This window comes from Mus musculus, chromosome 4, assembly GCF_000001635.26.
Source record: "Mus musculus strain C57BL/6J chromosome 4, GRCm38.p6 C57BL/6J".
Taxonomy (NCBI): Eukaryota; Metazoa; Chordata; class Mammalia; order Rodentia; family Muridae; genus Mus; species Mus musculus.
The window spans coordinates 95188563-95211564 of NC_000070.6; the positions used below are offsets into that span (position 1 = coordinate 95188563).

General features: G+C 46.5%; 2 long non-coding RNA genes across 3 annotated transcripts; one reads left to right on the forward strand and one right to left on the reverse strand.

Annotated features, from left to right (window-relative positions):
* Positions 1 to 4741: 4741 nt before the first annotated feature.
* On the forward strand, positions 4742 to 21172 carry Gm12708 (predicted gene 12708). Its single transcript, NR_166673.1, has 4 exons — positions 4742 to 4842; positions 17628 to 17725; positions 19532 to 19787; positions 20310 to 21172. It is a non-coding gene; the product is annotated as a predicted gene 12708 (long non-coding RNA).
* On the reverse strand, positions 8682 to 19384 carry Gm32240. 2 transcript variants are annotated; one of them, XR_376399.3, is made up of 3 exons: positions 19225 to 19384; positions 17949 to 18115; positions 8682 to 9112 (listed from the first exon to the last, which is right to left on the reverse strand). It is a non-coding gene; the product is annotated as a predicted gene, 32240 (long non-coding RNA). The 2 variants fall into 2 exon arrangements; XR_376400.3 differs by lacking the exon at positions 19225 to 19384 and adding an exon at positions 18206 to 18262.
* Positions 21173 to 23002: the final 1830 nt, after the last annotated feature.

A 23002-nucleotide genomic window follows, 5' to 3' on the forward strand; every position in this document is an offset into this window, starting at 1 on the left:
GACTTGGAGACAAAACAGGCTCCTGTTGACAGGGCTGTGAAGAGAAAAAACAGATGGACCATTCTAGGATAGTCCAGTAATCCCAGCTGATGATCTGAGGAACTTTGTGGCCCATGTCAAAGTGGCTTGCCTATTAAGTACTGTAGGTGTAGGTACAATACCCACTTGCAACCAAAGAGAGAAATCGGGTTTGCATAGAGTACTGAGATATTTGCCTTTTCACTAATATAGTTGTAAGATATAAATTTATATATTTGCCTTCCTAAGGAAAAGGAGTCTACAAAAACAAAAGTGTTGAAGGCTGTGAAACCAGAACACAGCTCTGCCTGGTCATCTCCTGGGTCTGGTCTCCCTTCTATTGAACTTAGCTCCTGACAGCTTCGACACCATTTCATCCCCAGGTCCTTGGGAATTCTTCTGGAACCATCCTTTACTTACACAGCAAGCTGCCTGCCTGTGCAGTGTAGAGCACACAGAATTCCCAGGGCTACATTCAGCATCCTAACCTTCTACCGGTTTCCACTTTGAGCTGTTCTCCGCCCCATCACGACCAGCTCTCTCTGGTCAGAAACAATGCAGCCCACATGCATTGTTCCTGGGACAGGCTGAGTGAATCTTGTGTGCCGGTGGGTCTTTGTACACCCAGGGTCACTTTGCTTCAAAGGTACCATTCCCCTTCCTGCCCACAGGCCCTCATTTACAGTGTGGCTACTTAATTGGATAGATCCCTGTACAAACTAACACTCTGAGGTCCTTGTTCAAATATCATCAGGATGGCTGAGCAGAGCATCCTACCATGTGTGTAGCTTTCTGCGCTCAGAGCCCTCTGTATGACTGCGCACATCATGAGCCTCTCAGGCTAGAAGCCAGGGTCTGGACCCACCATTCCTTTTCCCACCTCACCTCAAATATCATCTGCCTTTCTCTCCCAAACAAATGGTGGCAAGGCATGACGTGTGGTGCATCTCAGAGCCAACTCATGCTGCCATTGGTATATCTTTATTTTGCAGATGGGCAAGTTGATGCAAGCTGTCATTTGAACTGAGTTTCCGAATACATGGCTTGAATTCCCACTGCCTGGGCTCTGAGCCAATCTGAACTGGTTCTTTTCTTTCATCTGTCCTCTTACCTCTGAAGATCCCAGGCCCCATCCTTTCTTACTGATCTCTGACTGTCCATCCCTCCAATACTTCCAGTTTCCAGTTCCCCAACAGGCCCAAAACTTCTATCCCAGAGTAGCTTTGGGATTCCCAGGAAAACGTTAAGTTGAAACACTCTTTCCCTTAATCACCTGGAAATTATTGGTCATTATCATTTTCACACTCAATTTCCTGAGAGTCCCACACTCAGTTACTCTGGTACCTGGATAGCCTTTATTCTCTGCTGATCCCTGGTCTCCCCTAACCATTTCCCCTCCTCACTGTGACACCCCAGTCATCCTGCCCTTCAGAAATAATGGCCGGACTCTGTTTTCCTTCCTAAAGTTCCTCTGTGTTTCCCACTGTCCCCAGATCCTTACCCAGGCACCCAAGACTCTACCTACTGCTTGCTAAGATACCTCTCAGGAGGCAGAGGCAGGCGGATTTCTGAGTTCGAGGCCAGTCTGGTCTGCAAAGTGAGTTCCAGGGCAGCCAGGGCTACACAGAGAAACCCTGTCTCGAAAAACCAAAACCAACCAACCAAACAAACAAAACCAAAAACCAAACAAACAAGAAAGATACCTCTCAAGTGAACACAGCTATTAACTACCTGAAATTTCCAGATGAGCCAGGGTTTCGCATATTCTTATGACTGTCACTATGTGTTTATTCTCCACATAAAATGTCTTCTAGGAACTCTGTGGCAACTGCTTCTAGTGAGTCCAGACAACTTTAATTAACATTGTCTCATCCAGGAAAGCTTTTATAGTCATGGCCTTTGCTCCAAAGGCTGAGGTGAGGGTGTTCCCCTGAACCTCCATAGCCCCTCAAGATCCTTTCTGTCCCAATCTGTATCTTTGTCAATCTTCCTGTCCAAGGAGACTTGTCAAGGTCGTGGGCTTCAATTTTTCCATCCTCCAGTCTCAGAGTGCTGTGGACCTCTCTAATACCTAGAGGAAAATGACTGGTATTTCTAAATAACATTTGAGTTTAATCTTTGCCCTGTCCACCTGCTGACATCAGAAACTCCATTGAAATATCTCAGAACTCTGCAGTGGATGGAGGGTAAAGGTCTATATTAGAACAGGACCTGTGACCTGGGAGGACCAGGGCTGCTTACCTTGAAAACTGTAACAAGCCTGACGTTCATCACAAGGACAAACAAGTGCACTCAGACAAAGAATCATGTGGATTTAAAACTTGGGACATCTGTCTCAGCTAAAACTATAGACCATACCAGAGCAAAAACATAAACACAATACAATAAGGCTCAGCTGATATTTTTATGATCTTAACATTATCATGAATATAACCAACCTTTGTGTTATAACGAGACTATCAGGGCAGAGGGAAGTGCCCTGGTTGCTGGGAGCCAACGTCTGTTCCATCACACCTCAAGCTGATGCTTAAACGTGTTATTTAGAAATATGGAGTGGAACGTTGGAAGGAATATCAGACACTGGCTGTCTGGGTAGAGAGATTTCGGAGAGTAGGGAGTAACGCTAGGAAAGAGGCTTCTGAGAGCCCCCGGGCCTGTTGAACTATAATTGATCCTGATAGATCAATCTAATGCCTTAGATACAATCAGTGTGGAAAGTCAGGGACTGTGGAGGCCATGCTTCCAACTGATTGTTATCACTAATATCCTGAAACGACATTTAGGGCAGTTCACCAGAGCCCTCCCAGATCTGAGGGCCAGGCTTGGCACAACACTCTCCAGTACCTGGCTCCATCTTCCAATATGCCCACAGGCTGCCATGGCCTCCTCCTCTGGGTCCTTTCTTGGATTTACCCTGGATTACCTCCTCATATCCCTCTCTGATGCTATGGGGAGATTCACTTCCTTTCGTCTAAGGTGGCTCTACAGGCCTTGCTTAGAGACCCTGTACCTTCTGCTTACCCTCCCATCTGCATGAGAAGCTGTCCTGTGGTCAGTTGCTAGCCCACCTCTCTCGTGCCATAGCCGAGACACTTCTCTAGTTTGTTTTCCTCGTCTGGATATTGTAAGCATTCAGTATGCTGCTTGTGAGAGTGAGAGTGCTCACCCCAGTTGCCAGGCTCTTCCTCAGCTCACCCTGCCTTGCCCTGTAGCAGCCACTGTCACCAGCATTTATATGTTGTTGCCAAGCTCCACCCTCCACCATGTCCCTATACTTAGCGCCTTTTGGGTAGCCTCACCCTCATTTCACATTTGCGAAACAATGGCTTTTCAGAAGGAACTTGTAGGGGAGGCTCCTATCTATCTTTCGTTACCCATCAGATCACAAGTGGAGATGTGCATGCCCACTCTCACAGCAGCATGCACACAGCAGCCATTACCACACACAGCAAGCAGGCATCCCTAGCAGAGAAGTGGGTGAGCAGGGTCCAGAAGGAAATAATATGGAGCCCTGAAAAGGAATAGAATCTCATGCCTACTACAATGGGGATGAACCTTGAGAACATTCCAATAAGGAAATTAAGTCAGTTACAAGAGGATAGAGGCAGTGGGACTCAGATTGCAAGCACAGCAGATTTGTGGGGACAGGAAACAGAAGAGCAGCTGCAAGGGCCTGAAGGCATGTAGGAAGCAGGAGTTAGTGCTTAAGGACTCTGAGGTTTCACTATGGGAGAATGAAAATGTTCGTGAGGTGGATGGTGGCTATCTAATAAAATGCTGAGATGGATTTTAGCCATAGCACAGCAGCATGAGGTGTTTGTTGTCACTGGACTACACACTTGAAATTGTTCATGTTAGGCATGTTTTCCCTGTAGGGTAGGGGACTGGGATAGAGGTTGCTGTGTTTGTGGTGAAGAGAAGTATGGGCCACCATTTGATGAACACAGAGGCACTTGGGCAGAGAGAGCAGAACTGGCTTCTAACATTGAGTGCACTGGATTGCTGGACACTTATGGATAGTTAAGTTGATAAATGCTAAGACATTCTACCACAGTGTAAGACAGGGACCACCTGTGTGCCTTCCATTTCTTCTGGAGAGAGAGCTGCAAGCACAGGCTGGGACAGTAGGTCCTCAAGAGTCTGCAGCACACAGGGGGTGGCCTCATCACCTTCTCCTGGAAAGTTGTCTGCAGGAAGGGACAGATAAGTCTTCTACCTTGGAGAGTGCAGATAGACAGGGCTTCAACCTCTCTTTAAGCTGTGATCAGAAGGTCCATAACAAAGCCCTCAAGCCAGGGGCTTGACTGTAATGACATGGAGAAAGCTGTCATCACTGGAATTTTTATACATACATCATAACAGCTACCAATTACTGCCTACTTACTATATACTAGATACTATTCTAAGCCTTATTAAAACACTTGTTGGGACTGTTACTATAGAATTTCAATTCTGTGCTGAGAACACTAAGACAGAGTGGTTGAGTTATTTGCCAAAATGGTATGAGCATCAGCAACCAGCTTTTGTGTTCCAGTCCCTCTTGTCTTTCCCCCAGCTTCAAGCAGGAAGCAGGAAGAGGAACTTCAAAGGAGGAAGTAAGAAAAGGGCCTTTCAGACAGGGAGTGTGTATGCTGGACCCAAGCACGGGCTTGGGTGTGGCTCACACCAACTTGGCTCAAAGCCTGGTGCTTGCTGATTGCTTGCTTCCTAGCCCTCTGAACTCGCATGTGTAGTGTGGAGTTTGACGTGTAAACTTGCTAGAGAGTGTGGTCTCCAGCCCAGGGAGTGTCTAAGGACTTCGTGGTGGTTGTCTTTCAGGAATGAGTGAGTAACTTGTCTCCTCAGAGCCCACTCGTATTATGAAGCGCTTACTAAAACCAGCCCCACAGGTTTGTTGTGAGGAGCAAAAAGACTGTGCTTCAAACTGATATCTATTTATAACCATGACTTGCTACCCAATAGCTAACAACCCAGAATTGTTTTTAATTTGCAAGGGAAGGGTGGGAATGAGAGAAAGGAGGTTCACAGAAGGAAGCACACGTAGGACCGTGTTTGGAAGAGCCTGGCTGCCCTGCAGTCTGCCTGGTTCTTATCTGTGTCCTTATCCTCTGTTGAGACAGCTGGTCTTAGAAACTCTGGACAATGAACATGGAGTTCACAGCCCTACTCTGTGTTAGAGAGGACAGGAGAGGAGATGTAGATTTCGCCTACCAAACTGGACTCCTTGGAGGAGGAGAGAACAGAGACCAGCTACGAGGATCCAGGCCAGTCTCAGGGATGCTCAGATGTTTTGGTTCTGTATCATCTGTGAATTCTGAGTTCCGGGCCAGCCAATGAAAGGGTTCTACCAATGAAGACAGGGGTGAGGATGAGGTAGAAGGAGAAGGACCCTTACTTAATATCTCTCTCTCTCTCTCTCTCTCTCTCTCTCTCTCTCACTCTCTCTCTCTCTCTCTCTGACTCTGCCTCCCAAGTACTGGGATTAAAGGAATGCATCACCATTGCCCTGCTGGCACTTACAATTCTAATTCCTTGAGAGGTACAAACAGAGAATCTCACAGAGGAAGAAAGCTAACTCTGACTGGTCATTCCTATCTTTCACAGGGAGAGATCTGCTAGTCCCAGTAGAGATCCATTTCTGTTCATCTTCATTCAGCAAACCTTGAACAGAGCATGCCTGTGTTGGGAGCTAAGATATGGGTTGGTGCATCTCTAATCTCTCAGAGCTCAACCTAAGTTGGCTCAGACACAAAAACTGCTCCTGACAAAGGTGTGCTGACAAATCCTTGAGCCTGCCACATGGGCAAGTCTGCCAACTTGGGGCTTAGTCTTCCAAAAGCATCAGGTAGTGCCTGGAGTACCCCCACCCAATAGTAATCTTGGAGGGCAGTTTGGGAGGACCTATCTCCCTTTCATGCTGGTTATACTCTCTGTAGTTCTGTCCTCACTTCTTTAACTGTCTTGTCATCCAGGCTAGAAGTTACAGTGGGTAGAAGTCTAGCCTACTTGTCTCTTCTGAATCCAGCAGGAAAGAAAGAAAGAAAGAAAGAAAGAAAGAGAGAGAGAGAGAGAGAGAGAGAGAGAGAGAGAGAGAGAGAGAGAGGAGAGGGAGAGGGAGAGGGAGGGAGAGAAAAAGAGTGTGAGAGAGAGAGAGAGAGAGAGAGAGAGAGAGAGAGAGAGAGAGAGAGAGAAGAGCAGAAGATCTAATCTGAAGGAAGATCACATGCAGAGGCCAGAGGCAGAGTCGTGGGGTTCTAAGTGCTGACTCAGTTCTAAGGGCTAGACTCAGTAGACAGCTAACAGAACAGGCAGTTAGCTAGCTGGTTTACTTTAGTGGGTCTTCTTTACAGCTCTGGTGCTAATGGTGAGTAAAACTATACACGTGTGTATTCATTCTCTCTCTCTCTCTCTCTCTCTCTCTCTCTCTTCCTGTCTCTTACGCCTTCTGTCCCTCCCTCCCTCTTTTGCTTTCTCTCTCTATCTTAGTTAAGGTTTCTATTTCTGTGATAAAACATCATGACTAAAAGCAACTTGAGGAAGAAAGGGTTTATTTCAGCTTAGAGTACCATGCCGCACTCCATCACAGAGGGAACTCAGGTCAGGAACCTGAAGGCAGGAGCTAATGCAGAGACCATGGAGGAGTGCTGCTTACTAGCTTGCTACCATGGCTAGTTCAGCCTGCTTTATTACACACCACAGAACCACCTTCCCAGGGGTGGCACCACCAACAAAGGGCTGGGCCTTCCCATGTCAATCACTAATTAAGAAAATGTACTACAAACTTGCCTACAGGTAAATCTTATGGAAGCACGTGACACTAGCTGTGTCAAGTTGACATAAAACTATGCAGGGCACTTCTTCATTTTCTTCTCCCTTCTCTCCCCTCTCTCCCTGCCTCCTTTTCTCCAGCCCTCCCTCCCTGCCTTCTTCCCTCTCTCTTTCTAATTTTTCAGACAGGGACTGCTGTCAGCTATTAAACTAAGTGCTAGGATTACAGATATATTCCACTGTTCCGCCCTCAAGGTGTCCCCTATTTTAACATATGATAAATATTTGGAGATCTAAGGAACAAGTGCAGCAGATGTGTGTCCTTTATAGCGGGACTCTGGCTTTATATGCAAAATACCATTTCATCCACTGTCTGCCTGAGCAGGACTCTGGTTCTCTTTCTGTAGACTCACAGACATGGCTGGCTTGCTGATGGCCACCAAGTAGGAGCGGATCTGACCTTCACAGTCAGTTTGCTCCAACAAAAGCTTCCTTTAACATTGACACTTCTGCCTGCTGGGTTAATTAGCTGCTTGAAACCCACTAGGCAATCTTCTGAATGTCTCCAGTTTCCATTCATGGTTTCTTCACTTAGGGCTAGCAGTGGGCAAGCAATCTCTTCTCTCTGACTGAGGGGTATGACTATAGTCTGCTGTGACATCCTAAGGAAGTTCCTGTTGGTGCAGTGGGGGAAGCTGGTGCCTCTGTTTGGTTCATTCATCCTTTCTTCTCTTCAGTTTTAGAGCTAGAGTATCTTTCCCAAGAGAGAAAGGTTTCGGTGGGGTCTTTGTTTCCCTTGGGCATATTTACTTGCAGAATGGTGGATGATAAATAGTCAGCCCTCCTCTCCACTCTCGGTATCTGGCCATTGTTGGGGAAAGCCAAACATTCTGGTGATAACCCCCAGAAATGATAACATGGCTGGTTTGAAAGTCACTTGCTGAGGTCTTTGTAGGGAGGAAGCCATGTTCTTCCTGATAGCAAGGAGCACACCAAGACAAGCAGGAACTCATTTAGGTTAGAAGAAGAAACCTCAGACCTTACTCTTCCTGTCAGGTCACAGCAGGTCACAGTAGGTCACAACAGGTCTTGGCAGGGCAGGGCAGAGGCTGGGCTGTGGGTTAAGAAGCCAAACACCTCTTTACTCATCTGGATGACACCGATCGGTCATGGGTGACAGTTTCCTAGTTTATAAAATATAAATTATAATAATACATTCTGCCTTGGGAGTCTAAATGAAGTGCAAATACAGGTAGAGATGACAGTCTACTGCCTGAGAAATATACACTGTGTGTTTTTTACTCAGCCTTGAACTATCCATTCCAAGGTCTGGTCAATTCTCCCTTCATCTAGTACAGTGTCTCTAACTTAACTGTGCAGTTGCCCATGACTAGGTTATTTTTAGACATTGGGTGTGCAAGGGTGTCTAGGACCCAATCCTTGCTTTAAGGACTTCAGACTCTCAGTTCTCCAAATTCTTGACTTTGCCACCCACAAATTAATAACATATTAATAGTTGTGCTTATGCTGCTGCTGCTGCTGAACAGCTTGTGCAATTTACTGGAAAGAAAATGTGTGCTGTCTCAGTGCTGGCTGCTATCTGGGCACAGTAGCCTGTATCCCTAACAATCCCCGAGGATAATGTACTAATAGTCCAAATGATGGGAAAAGAATGCTGGAGGAACAAGAGCAGATCAGTTACCTGTCAATGGTTTTACAGCTGAGAATGTGGAGAGCTGGGATTCCAACCTATCTCCTTCCAATTCTAGGGAATCTCTATATCTTCCAAGCAACCCCCATCCAGCTTAATATTTTGCAGGTAGGCTGGCCTTTCTGAAGCCTAAGGACCTCCCCTCCCCCACCCCCCATACACACACACAGCCCCAGCTTCCGGAGGCAAGGGCCTTTATGACCTTATGATAAGATTTATTTCCAGATGAGGGTGTTGGGAGGAGAGCAGGCAAACCAACATGCTACCTGCAGCTTTGCAGGCAGGAGCTATGGAGACATCACTCCTAAGTGGCAGCTCAGAGGCTGCCGGGTGGCAAGGAGCCTTCTGCAGAGGCGAGAAATATGTGCAAACAAAACCAACAGCTTTTCTTTCTGCTCCCCAAAGTTGCTAAAAATGCCTGCGGGTTTGCACACAAGCAGACGCTGTGCAGTGCTCACAATGCTGGGTGGCTTCCTCTTCGCAGAGCCAGCAAGAAAAGACCTGGAAGGTATTTCTCACATTGTTGTTAAACACACACACATCAGACAGGGGAGGAGTTCCAAGGTAGTCCCAGGGTTCGGATTTCTGCCAAGTCTCTCTTTACTTGTTGTTAAGCTAGGGGAGAGAGAGAGAGAGAGAGAGAGAGAGAAGGAACAAGATATATCATTGACAAACCCATCATTCTTGTAGTACCTAGAATTGTTGGAAAACCATTCTTGCCCTCGGCATCAGGCAGCCCCCCATCATGTGCTTAGATCGCAGTCTTCCCATTTAGAAAATGGGAATGGCAATAGTTTCTGCAGAAATGATAGCTGCAGAAAGGCAGGGGTTTGGCCTATTGTGTTTTCCTGCCTTCTGATGCTGGCAGCACCTGACACAAATTACATCTTCTTTTGTTGACCAAGTAAATATGTGAATAGGTGGATGGGCACCTATTTGTAGAGTTATTGAAAGACTGGAACGAAACTTCCTGCTGTGAAATTGTCTCTGTACAGTGATGTACACACTGAGGGTGTGTGATGGCCACAGAACATGGTATGGCTTTTATTAAAGCGACACCTTCAACTGTTGTTCATTTGTGAGCTTTCTCTGATACCGAGAAGTAAAGACACACAACACCTGATTCTTCGTGTACTTATGCACTGAGGTGATGCGGAAACAAGCCTGAGAGACTGTCTCAGCCTGTAAAGTGGTAGAGCATGGAAGTTTCTGGAAGAGCTATTCAGGGAAAGTTCTCACGTCAAGGCCATCACCAGACATTTTCCAACACATTTCAGAACTGGGCCCCTGAGCTTTCCTGTTAGCCTCTCTATAGCTTGTTTCTCCTTTCTCTCACAATCTCTCCCTGAAATACAGTTTCTCTCGTTCTGACGTGACTGGTGATAGTGCTAGGCAACCTCGCAGGCCTGGTCATGGCGACCTCCTTCTGTACTGCTGTGTTTGTGCAGATAACCACCATGTCCTGCCTGGGAAGCTACTCTGCTTCTCTCCATCATTTGTTCTCCCAGTCTTATGTGTTTCAGACCTTCCCCTCTACCCTGTATGCCTCAATAAGCCCTACTGCATTGTCACTCCCAGCCCAAGAACTTGTTTCACATCTCTGTGAGAAGAGAAGTCACACAACCACCTACCACAACGGATCCTTAAGAAGGGCATAGGTAGGCTAGAGATCGTTTCCCAGTGGGCAGCAGGAGAAAGGCTGTTCCTTATAGTGTGGAGTGTGAGGGAGAACACATACCACAGGGAGGCAAGTGTGTCCCCTTTGCTGACTTAGCGGGTAGCCTGGAGATGGTATTGAGAGTCAGACTGGGCTGGAGGGCTGGGGGCCCTCTGGAAGGGGCTATGGAAGAGAAGGCATTGTTGATGTAAGACCAAAACAAAACAAAAATCCCTTAACTCTCACAACTCAAAGGGAGTAAAGGAAACTTTATTACGGAGCCAAATTTGAGTGGCATTGGAGCAGCGTGCTGGCTAGTTTTATTTTAGCGTGACCCAAACTAGAGCTATCTGAAAGGAGGAAATCTCAACTGAGAAGATGCCTCAGTAAGACCAGGCTCTAGGCCAGCCTGTAAGGCATTTTCTTAACTAATGATCATCGAGGGCAGAGCCCAGCCCACTGTGGGTGGTGCTACGCCTGCCACCGATGGTCCTGGGTTCTACAGGAAAGCAGGCTGAGCAATCCATGAGAACAAGTCAGTAAGCAGCACCCCTCCATGGCCTCTGCATCAGCCCCTGCCTCTAGTTTCCTGCTCTGTTTGAGTTCTTGTCCCAACTTCCTTCAGTGATGGACTACAGTGTGGAAACATAAGCCTAATGCGCCATTTCCACCCATCTTGCGTTTTGGTCATGATGTTTTATCCCAGCATTAGAAGCTCTTAGTACACATTTCCCTTCCCTTGTGTGTCTGGCAGGTACTTGTAAGATCTTGGAAAGCTCCACTCACCACCCTGTGGGCCCCAGGACATAGCCACACACATGGCTGCTAAGAGGCAGCTTTTTCCTCCCCTCCACCAACAGAGTAAGACAAAGCCCACAGAAATCTATTCAGATGAATCAGTCCGTGAACAGATCTGTCCAGCCACCCTGCTGGTATGGAGTTCGTGTGACTGGTGATAGTGCTAGGCAACCCCGCAGGCCTGGTTATGGCAACCCCTAAAGCGCTGCCATGGAGGCAGAGGTAGGAAGTGACAAGATGTCACAACTGGAGTGAGATAGAGCAGGAAAAGCCATTGGGTAGAGTGTGCAGTTAAAGTGGGAATCAGGAAGGATGGCTCTGAAGGTGACCTGGAGGTGAGACTTGAGGGGAGCTAGGCAGCCTCTGGTTTGTCTCTGAGAGGAGAAAGCACACAATTCTTAGAAGCAGGATGGAGGAAGTGGGGGCAAAAGGAAAACATAGGTCTGTGTGGTGACAGGAAGAGGAGATGGGCCACACAGAACCCTCTTGGTCACTGTGGTGTTTCTAAAGTTTCTTACTTTAGCAGTGAAGGCAAACATAGCAGGCTTTTAAACAGAGGCTTTGAGCTGATTTGTGTTTTAAGAGAACTTTTCTGGGGACTGTGTTGAGAAGAGGAACAGAGGGGGGCAAAAGTGGAGATGTGACAGCTATGCAGGTGAGAGGTGACAGCGTTCAGGCTTGGGTGGTAGATGCAGTAAGACATCAAATTCTGAAGGGAAACCAGATGGGTGTGTGGAGCCACTAAAACTGCGATGTGGAGAACAGGGAGAGGTTACAGGTGCACTTCAGGAGGTGGAGTGGCGCCAAGAGTCCAACCAGAGTGAACCTAAGGACACAGAATGAAAGGGTTCAGAGGTAGGGCAGGCATGCGCCAGTTTAAGGAGCGAAGAGACAGGATGGCAGCTGTAGGGGTATATGAGCTTGACGAAGTGTGTTCATGTTTATGTGGAAGACATACCAGTATATGAATACTGTGGTAGAAACAATCCCGTCCCAGGGACAAATAGCAGTGGTGGGTAATGTCGATGTGGGAGGAGAGTGCTGCTGGAGCAATAGCCCCAGAGACAGGAGAATGTGTCTAGCACAGATCTGCTGTCCAACAGAGGGCATGTGCTCGCTAGGCACAGTATGTTAATTTGTTTTTGGCAAACTTGACACAAGCTAGAGTCATCTAGGAATAGGGAACTTTAACTGGAAAAAAAAAAAAAACAAAACCCTGTACCCGACTGGCTTTTAGACATGTCTGTTAGCATTATCTTCATTAATGGCTGATATGGGAGAGCCCAGCGTACTGTAGGCATTGCCTCCACTGAGCAAGTGGCCTTGAGTTATATGAAGAAGCTATCTGAACAAGCCACACATAGCCAGCTGGTGAAAACTCCTCCTCCATGATCTCTGCTTCAGTTCCTGCCTCCAGGCAAGAGCCTGGAGTTCCGGCCTTAGCTTTTCTTGATGATGGGAATGTAAGTCGAATAAACCCTTTGCTCCCCGAGTTGTTCTTGATTATGGTGTTTTATTACAGCAAACTAGGACACACAGGTGCTCACAAACAATACACTAGAGCACAGTGGCTGATGGCTGGGGGGGGGGGCACTCCCAGGGTGGCGAACCACACTGCCACTGTGAGAACTGTGTACCAGGCTCTACTCATCCGTGAACTTCCACCAGTCAGACACCCTAGCCAGGAGGTACTTACTGTGCCTGTGTGCATCTAGTCCACTGAGGTACAGTGACATTCAACTGTTTGCTCAAAACATAGAGTGACTGGTGCCCACTATTTGCTCGTATTACACGAACAGAGGGATGATGAGAATGGGCAGATTGGAGAGGGATTTTTTTTTCCTTTTTCTGGGATGGGCCCATTGGTTTCTCTTCCAGAGTTATCTTTATTTGTACAGTGCTTTCTTGGCACCATTTACTGAGCAGGACCCAGAGTCAGCAAAGGCTACCGCTAAGTCGCCATCCTGGGCTTTGGTAGAGTCTAGAAAGCTGACTATACCTCACTACCAAACACCATGCACTGATTTCTACTGGGGATTGATAGCTCCTTTCTTTCCCCATAGAGTCATACTTGGTCTTCTGAGAACATGGAGGGCCATGAGGAATTGTCAAAGGAATGGAGGCAGCCATCTCTCTTGTCCCAATGCCAGCCAGCTAAGAGACTGTGGCCAAGTCATTTCTATCCTCTGTTCTAGGACAGGCTAGGGTCAATCTCTCAATTCATGGGCTTAAACATTCCATCAGCATGTACTTCTTGAGTGACCTTGCATCCAGGAAGTCTCAAAATGTTAGTGACATGACAGGGCACAGAGGCTTTGGTGGAAACTGCAGCTGATTGGAGGTGGGGGTGGTGATCAGTCTTGATATGAGTGCTGACAAAAAGGTTTTGGGGGTAGGATTAGGGCTTTCCTGTTAAATTTATAGTTTCTTTCTTTCTTTCTTTCTTTCTTTCTTTCTTTCTTTCTTTCTTTCTTTCTTTCGTTTCTTTTCTTTCTTTCAAAATCTAGTTGAGGCTTGACCTCCACAAACCAATGTCTTTCTTCATGGCTCATTCAAGAGTTTATTTAGTTTTCTAAATAAAATAAAATAAAATAAAATAAAATAAAATAAAATAAAATAAAATAAATAAATGCCTACCCACTGTGTACCCTCTGAAGAAGTAGCTCAAGTTGCCCAATGAAAGAATAAACTGGAGTCACCAGCAAGATGGCACTAAGAATGAAGTGATTCATTCACTAAATTCAAGAGGTTTTGCTGTATAAGGTTCTAGGCCAGGTACAGAAGCATAGTTGTGTAAGATGCAAAAGTGGTGCATTCTTCCATCTTGACCTCCCTGGGGCTTCATGGGACTCAATTGAAAAAATCTGCAACTGATCTGGGGGAGGGACGTGGGGTTGAATACAGGGGACACTGAGCTTGAGTGTGAGACCTGAGGGCAATTTGGAAACAGTCTTTGTTTCCTCATGAGTCACGTAAAAAGAGAGCATTTCTGAGTGTCGTGCCTTATTGTGCTAAGTACCACAGCCTGTGCTCCATCTTTTCTATCCACATGAAAGCCTGTGAGCTTGGTTCTGTGTCTCCATTTGCACCACAGAGAAGCACAGATGAGAAGGACCCTATGCACTGCTCCACAGAGAGCCCTCCTCTGTTCTTGGAAAGCCTCCGAGATAACCTAGACTCACTGAGCAGAGCAAAAGCCACACCCTCCTTACCACTCCTCTCCCTCATGAAATAGCACTCACCTCGTCCTCACTAACCATATTTACTTGCAGTCATGTTTGTGTTCTATCATTAGTTTATATTTCAAATATTATTTCTCCTCATCCGGTTTCTTCCGCCTTCCAACTTGACAAAGAACTGATCAGCACAAGGTAGAGCCCGCACAGAGAGCAGAGATCAGTTCTCTGCTGAGCATGCCCACAACCCATCATTCAGTTTCATCCAGATCAAACAGCCAATAGTCCTGCTGTCATCAAGAAGCCATAATCTAGACCCTGAAGCCTGGACAAAATTAAATATGTGCATGGTATCTGTGGTGAGAGGACCCATACTTGGATCTGGGCTCTTTCACTAGCTGGTGATTGAGCAAAGTTAGCACCAAATCATGACCTCTAGTTTCTCAACAATACAAGGGGAGTGAAAACTGTGGGTTTGTGTACTGGAGGCTTTCCATGGAGATCTCTGGCCCAGCAGCAGGTGAGGGTGCCTCCTCAGTTGCTCCAAGATTTTGTACCAGTCACGCTGCACTGAGTAGGGCCTGGTTGAGCCAATGAGAGGTCAACTAGCCAGCCTTTCCCTTCCTTTTTTAAAAAACAGACCTTAGACACCACGATCTAGAAACAACTAGCCTAGGCCAGGACTTTGCAATAGGCACTGTTTTGGGTACCAGTTTCAGAGGTTTCTGTCCATGGTTTTAGGCCATGATGAGGCAGCATGTCATGGTAGTAAAAGCATGCATACTTCATAGCAACTAGAAAGCAAAGGGAGAGGAGGGGCAGTGAACAATCTCCACCCTTTAAAGGCATGCCTTTAGACATCTATTTTCTCCAACTGGGTCCCTCTTCTTAACCAATCACCTGCAAATAATACTAGAAAGTTATGGGCTCATCATAGGATGTATCTGTTTATGAAGAAAGGACCCTCTGGATCCAGTTATTTCCCAGAAGCCCCACCTCTGAGCACTGCTTACATTTAGAACCATCAAAGTGCCAACCCTTAACAAACTACCTCTTGGCATCCTTGCATGTGACTCAGTCTAGGCTGAGTCAAGGGGGCAGGACCCAGTGCTGAAGGAAATCTATATCTCATTGTTCTTAAGCCTTACATATTTCACTAGCCTATTGCTCAGCTGAGTTGTATGCAAGTCAAGGGTAGCCAGTGCACTTCTATCAGGAGACTCCTTGAAGGTGGAAATCTTAAACTAGCTATGCTCAGTCCTTCCTTCCTTCCTTCCTTCCTTCCTTCCTTCCTTCCTTCCTTCCTTCCTTCCTTCCTTCCTTCCTTCCTTTCTTCCTTTTTTTACTTTTGCTTTTTCAAGACAGTGTTTCTCTGTATAGCCCGGGCTGTCCCTGGATCTCACTCTGCAGACCAGACTGGCCTTGAACTTGGAAATCCATCTGCCTCTGCCTCCCAAGTGCTGGGATTAAAGGAGTGCGCCACCATTGCCCTGCTGCTATGCTCATTTCTAAAGCAGGGTCATCCCTGAATCATCTAAGTTTTGCTAGGAGTCTTGGGTATGTATTGCATGTAGAATGTCTGCACTGTGCCTATAATAGAAAGTGTTCCAGGATTGAAGAGTCTACTCCAACTCAAACACATGTCCATCTTCCAGCTTAGTAGATATCACATTTGGCTGGTATGAACCCATAGTATCTTTGTTTCCTTGTCTATTAATGGGTGTCATGAAGGTACCTATTCTGTAGGTAGTTTTAGAGACTGCATGGTCTCACTTGCCACCTTGAACACCGCTCTTCCTTTCCTTTTCCCTCTTGAGGACTGGATCGTGACCAGGAGGAATCACCCAAGGACTCTCTTGCTCCAGGCTGTTTCCTGAAGCAGCATATCCATAATAGGAAGTTGACAGAGTCTGTTTGGATGAGTGAAGTACCAGTGGGGCAGAAGGCTCTATCTTCTGCATACATCTTCCTCCAGTATTTTGCTACATATGAATTTGTACCATGTCAAACACGTAGGTGCTAAAACCCACAATGGTTAAGAGGTGCAAATTGACCCAACCACTATGGAAATCAGTATCATGCTTCCTTAGAAAACTAAAACAGGAACGGCCATATGACTCAGGTAGACCATTTCTGTGTATGTGTCTGGAGAGATCTAAGGTAAGGTACCTGCACGACTCTCAGTTCAACCAAGTTAGAATCAGCTGTGTGCCCACCAACAGATGGGTGGAAAAAGAAACTGTCGAACCTATGTGCACTGCAGTTTTATTCATCCACAAAGATTAATTTATTCACTAATTCATTTGTTTAGATTAATTTATTTGCTGAAAATGGATGTGACTGGAGGGCCTATTAAGTGAAGTAAGATGGATGTAGAAAGATGAATATCTTTATAGATAATAAACCATTACACACACACACACACACACACACACACACACACACACACACACACAGAGAGAGAGAGAGAGAGAGAGAGAGAGAGAGAGAGAGAGAGAAATAATATGGCATAAAGCCGATGGGAGACTTTAAGAAACACTATAAAAACCTGCCTGAAATCAATGGTCCCTTTGGCCACTGTCTAGTCTCACCCTGTAATAATGGTTTTCTACATAATAACCCCTTTAGGCAAAGGTCCAGTCTTATCTTTGCAAATGTGTCCTAGTTTGGTTTCTATTGCTATGATAAAACACTGACCAAAGCAACCTGGAGAATGAAAGGGTTTATTTGGCTTACACTTCCATATCAGAGTCTATCATCAAGGGAAGTCTGGACAGGAGCTCAAGACAGGAACCTGGAGGCAGGAATTAAAGAGGCTGTTGAAGAATGCTGCTTACTAACTTGCTCCAGGCTTACATCCAATTAACATTCTTAAATGGTGCTGACTCAGCAGCCTAGGGATGGTACTGCTCACAGTGGGCTAAGCTCCCTGCCCCCATGTCCATTAGCAATTAAGAGAATGCCTCAGAAACACGGCTACAAGCCTGACTGATGGAGGCAACTCATCAGTTGAGGTTTCCTCTTTCAAGGGGACTCTAGGTTTGTGTCAAATTGACAGTTAAAATCAACTTTGAGAGTGTGCCTCTATTATTCTGTAATACATTCTGCGGTTTCATCTGAATTCATCGAATGAAGGACTATAGGGACCTGAGAACTTGATTCACGGACAGGAAGCTCAGTGTATAATAATGGTCGCTACTGGCAATGGTAGGCTTGACAGTTGGTCCTGTCTTTGTTCACTACAAGTCCCAGCGGCAGTCTTGTGGTCAGTACTCACACATGACACAAGGGTTAGGTCTACTTCACTTCCTGAATAACTGTCCTTGCTCCTTTCTGAGTATCCTGTCCCTAGACCAAAAGGGCCTTTGGTTGCTGAGGGCCTCAAGGTGGTTTACTCTCTCAGGTCAGACGTGGGAAGGTAGCAGGTGGGCTAGACAGTTCACTCCGGGAACATGTAGACTCAGACTTTCTTTTGGTTTCCTTCATGTTGCACGGAAAGACCTCATAGGAAATCATCTGTCCCTCCTTCAATGATCATGGCCTCCATACGCAGGAGAGTTGACAGGATTCTACTGGGTGACTCCACAGGCCACTAAGGTAAGGCTGGTAAGCCAGTTCTACCATGGAGAAAGGTGAAGCCCATAGCAGTTCCTCCACTTGATAAAAACACAGCCAGCCCACCCAGCCCCAGCTATTTTAGGGACCCTTTGTCTAATTTTAAATTCTAGTACCTCTGCTGTCAATCATGCTTGTCACCACCTTCCCCCACACCTCCCCCCATCTTCCCCAACCCAGACATGCTCCTTTTGCCATGCCTTACCTCTTCAGGCTTCTCTTCCTGCTAACAGTTTTCCTTTGCTTCCTCCTGATCATACCCTTCCTGAGCAACTTGTCTGCCTCTTCGGTGCTGTCCCATTCCTGGGGTATTCTCTCGGGTCCCCAGTGAGGGTGTGCACTGGAAAGTTCTCGCAAATCTCATCCCTGTTGCTAGAAAGGACAGCATGGAATGAAAACTTGGTCCTTTGTTGGCGTTTGGCAAGGGCAGTGTTGGCCAAAAACTCCTTAGTTGTATCTTACCACATCCTCCTATGAGGGAGGAACCACTATTATTCTGTTTCACTGAAACTCAGGAACATCACCAGGAAGTGACAAAATAGTCCAGAGCTTGAGCCTTTCCAAGTCCCCCTGCTCCAAGACCTGTGTCCCACATCCTGTCTTCCATTCTCTGTGACTCACAAAGGTCTTCATCCCTTGGGGCCATTGCATACGCCGTTCCTTCTGCCTAGATCACCTTTCCTTTCGTGCTCACCGGAAGCCTACTTCTACAAGGTCCGTGGTTCTGCAGCTCTTTTACTGGGAGGTTCTCCTCAGGGAGGTAGCTGCCCTTTGGCCCCATTACTAGAGACTTTTCCCGTATTCTTCCTACGTGGGCCACGGGGGCTGTCTATGTGAGCACCACCAACCCTCTCTGCATGCTTTCTAGGTACCTATTGGGTGTTAGGCAGTGGGCTGTGTTCCCGGAATAAAGAGTAAATGAGATAGGTATTACCCAGTCTTTCAAAGAAAGCAGCCTAAGTCCAAACACCATACAATGGAGACTGAGCCCCATGGTGAACTCTGTAGAGGGGCTGTAAGCACTCCTAGAAAAAGCCGTTATCTAGGACTCCAGCTGCCTATGGGGCTTTGAGGAGCAAGTGATGATACAAAACTACAGTGGAGCTCATTCAGTTGGGAGAGCATTTAGTGAGAAAGCAATGTCCTGGGCTAAGACAAAAGCCCCTGCAAAGGTACAGAGGTGAGAAGAGGTAGGATGTACTCAGAACACCACAAAAGATTAACATAGCTGAAAAACTGAGTGTTCTGAGCCATGCTGCAAGACCACTCCAAAGAGGCAATGGTAGCATAAGACATGGGTAGGACTCCTGTCTATTCCACATCTGTGAGCACCTGGCTTTGAGGACAGTCTTGCCCCATGCCCAGCCGAATTGCCTTTGCAGTAAGCAGACACAGACTGACTCTTCCTTCCAAGCACATAAAATGTCCTCAGCAAACCCCTTATCAGCTGTTCAGCATAATCATTACTCCTGATATTTTACCATCAGATTAGAACTGTTGCTTTCTCTGTAGTGGTGGCCTGCCAAGGTCTTGGTCCTGGGGAAGATGGGTGAGGTTCAGAAATGTCGAACAACCCCTCTGCTCTTTGTCGTGTAAGAACCAGAGGAAGGAATGTCTGTGGTCATGTGGAATATTCTGGCAGATGCGCTGGACGTAGGACCTTTGAACTCTGATCTGGCTGGGAAAGCAAAATCTGCCTTTCAGCTTGGATCACTCTTTTCCTTAAATGGCATTCTCTTTCTTGGGAAGATCCGCACCTCAGGGATGGCTGTTTTCTTCTCCCTTCAGGGTTCCAAGAAACCTGATATTGCTGTGGTTCTTCTGTGTGGTCCTGCCCATCTGATCCACTGCTCTGCCCACTCTGCCTCCTCTCATCCATAGAAGGACCAGCCCTGCATCCCCTAGGTTCCTGAGTCCTCTAAGTCATTACTTGTAATTTTTATTGTGACCAAAGAGATACTCTAGCAGGAGACAGGCAGTGGGAAGAGAATAGTCACTCACCGCTGCTGCCCCCTACCCCTCCACCCCAGAGGTCCAGATTCAGGTAAGTATAGACAGAGCAGGCAATTATTCTCATCCTCTGGCAACTTTGGGAACTTCTGAGAAGACAGCAGAGGCACCATGTGGATGTTCTTCCAAGAGATGCTGGTGCCTTCCAGAGGCCAAACCTCTCTGAGTGTAGACTGTAGACAAAGCAGGGCTCCACCATGGAAGGATGGATTAAGGCATGAAATAAAGTGAAATCTTTTCAGGGTTGAAGGCTGATTTCTAAATTTGAGGCGCTACTTTATCTCCCCAGAGAAGAACAGGCTCTTAGTCTGGAGCGCAGCCTCAGGGGAGAAGCCGAGGTGCCATTAGGAGCTGTGCCGAGACTTCCAATAGAGAAATCTGCTGTCTCTGCTGTAGAGGCCTTACAGAGCACTGTGCTGTGAATTCAGTTCTTATCCCCGGTGTGTTTGAAACCTGTCGCAGAAACTACACACAGAAACTATATGGCTTCTTCTAAGCCCTCCTTCTACCCTGCAGGGCAAGTTCTTGGGCCTCAAGGCTCTCTCTCTCTCTTTAGGGACTTTAGCCACGCTTCCTGAGGCCTGGCATATCACAGAACTTGCTGGAAGTCACTTGTGAGGCAAGCCCTTGGCAAGCAGCACTGAGTATGACATTATCTGCTGTGACGGAGGTCTAATATCAGATCATTTACGCGACCTTGTCCAACAAGGACAGAAGTAAATATCTTCCACGCACATGCCATCCGATCCAGGCAACAGCCCAGGGAGGAGGACTGCTGTTTCTCCTCACACTGTGCAAGTGGAGGTGCAGAAAGGAGGGGCCACTGGAGCCTAACTTCCACCCACCCTCAGCTGTTTTACACCTGAGCCCTCAGGGAGGCTGCAACTCGGTTTTTTTATGAGGTTAATGGGAAAATGTGCTGTGTGATACGAGCCCCAGCAGAAGAGGAAACAGCCCAGGGGTAGATTTTAGCAAGAAAGAACTGAAAGCTTGAGAATGATGGTAGACTGCCACAAGTCCCTTGCTGGGTCACCTGTCCCCTCTTGCCGTAACAATGAAGGCCTATGCTTGCATCTCAGTTTTGACATGACTGCCCAGAGGTGTCTACACAAGCACTCAACAGCTCCTACTTGGTTTAAATCTCACTTCCCCTATGAAGCCTTCCTGGACCTTCCAAAGGGTATCTTTGATGTGTGCTAACATAATCACTCATAGTTGCCCATATGCACCCACCCAACCCCCCAAGCCTGCTGATGCTAAACTTTCTTTCAAAATGGGGAAGTATTTGCCTACATTACCCCTCGCACAACCTCTGTTATATCTTACACAATCCCCAGGTTACTCATAATCTTACAACAACCTGAATGCTTTGTTAACATTTGTTATACTCTATTGTTCAATAAACAATCAAGAGAAAAACTTTGTATGAATTCCATACAAATGCAAGGGTTTTTTTTTTCTTCCTTATACAGCAATAATTTCAACTCACAGTTGGTTGAATCCATGGGTGTGGACCAAAGGGATGCCGAGGGGCTGACAACACACCAGTCTTCTTTTCTTTATACTTGAATAGGTTTCTGTAGAAACCCAACTAAAGCCTCAAGAATTCTATGGGCCTCACCAGGATAGCTGAAAGCTTTCTTCTTTCCTGAGGAAGGCTGCATTGGGGTGGGGGCCCAGCCTTGTTTTCAGTGGCCACACTGGAAAGCACTAAAAGGAAAAAGGCTCTGGAGATTCAGACAACTTTTTCAGTCCAAGAAAGAATTCTGGAGTAGTGACAGCTCCATCATGGGTGCCTGCAAACCTAGGCAAAGGGGAAGTCATGGTGGAGGCATGGGTGGGATAGAATGGAGATGGTTCAGGGTTGGGTCTCAGGTGAGATCTTCCAGTTCTAAGGTTGGTGTTCAGTCACTGAAACACCCCTCCATCTCATGCAGAAATTCTTTCAAAACTAAATGGGCCCTGCAAGGCAGGTAGGAGCCAGTCCATAGAAGAGGCATAAGGCACAGAGAAGTAAGGTCTGCCTCCAGCCTGCTGGTAGAGGATGAAGGTATATTTGAGCATAGCTCTCCATCTCATGTACCTCTTTGCCCTGTATTGTCCTTGCCTCCTTGTTCTTGGAAGTCATCTATCAGAGGTCATCAGATACAGCCTGCTTAGAGGGAACAAGTCTAGCCTGCACCATAATCTCCAGACTCAGTCCTTCCCGAACTTCCTCTTATTTCCTCCTAGAAGGAATCTGCTCTTTGATAACTTTTTTATAGGACTTCTGGCTACATTTATGCAATTTGTATGGCCTGTGAGCAGGTGAGATAAAATGAGAGTTTTGTTTGGAGAGGGGTTTAAGAACCTGTAGTTCATTCTAATTAAAAAAATGAGAGGGAGAAGAAGAAAAAGGAGAGGAACAAGGAGAGGAAGAGAAGAGGAAAGAGGAAGAGAAAGGTAAGAGGGGAAGAGGAGAAGCAGGAGAAGTAGGTGTGATAGAAGAAAAAAGGAGGAGAAGTAGTAGTTGTAGAAGAAGAAGGAGGAGAGAAGAAGAAGGAGGAGAAGAAGAAGGAGAAGGAGAAGGAGGAGGTGGAGGAGGAGGAGGAGGAGGAGAAGGAGAAGGAGAAGAAGGAGAAGGAGAAGAAGGAGAAGAAGGAGAAGGAGGAGAAGGAGAAGGAGAAGGAGAAGGAGAAGGAGAAGGAGAAGGAGAAGGAGAAGGAGAAGGAGAAGGAGAAGGAGAAGGAGAAGGAGAAGGAAAGTGGCAGCTAAAACAAAACCCAAGTAGGATGCCTGCCCAAGGTTGGCAAGATTCAGCATAGAGTCCAGGCCAGACCCAAGCCTGGACAAAGGGGAAATTGCTTGCCTTACATGGGAGCAAGTCTCCAAATGCCTCCTGAAGCCACCTTCAGCAAGTCTGAATATATGCTTATATGGCTAGAGTTTTCAATTATTTAGAACATTGAGTGTTAAGTAAGTGAGATTCCTCCATTAAGACAAAATATAAACAGAAAACTGAGCTAGGTGCTGGGCATGCAGGGCTACAGAATGTATGGCTCTATCCCGAGGCAGCTTGGTGATCATTGGAGAAAATAAATTGAGATAGAAACCTGAGGGTCTCAACCAGCGGTTCTCAACTTTCTTAGTGCTGTGACCTTTTAATATAGTTTCTCATGTTGTGGTGATCCCCAATCATAAAATTATTTCATTGCTACTTCATAACTGTAATACTACTCCAGTTCTGAATCCTAATGTAAATATCTGATA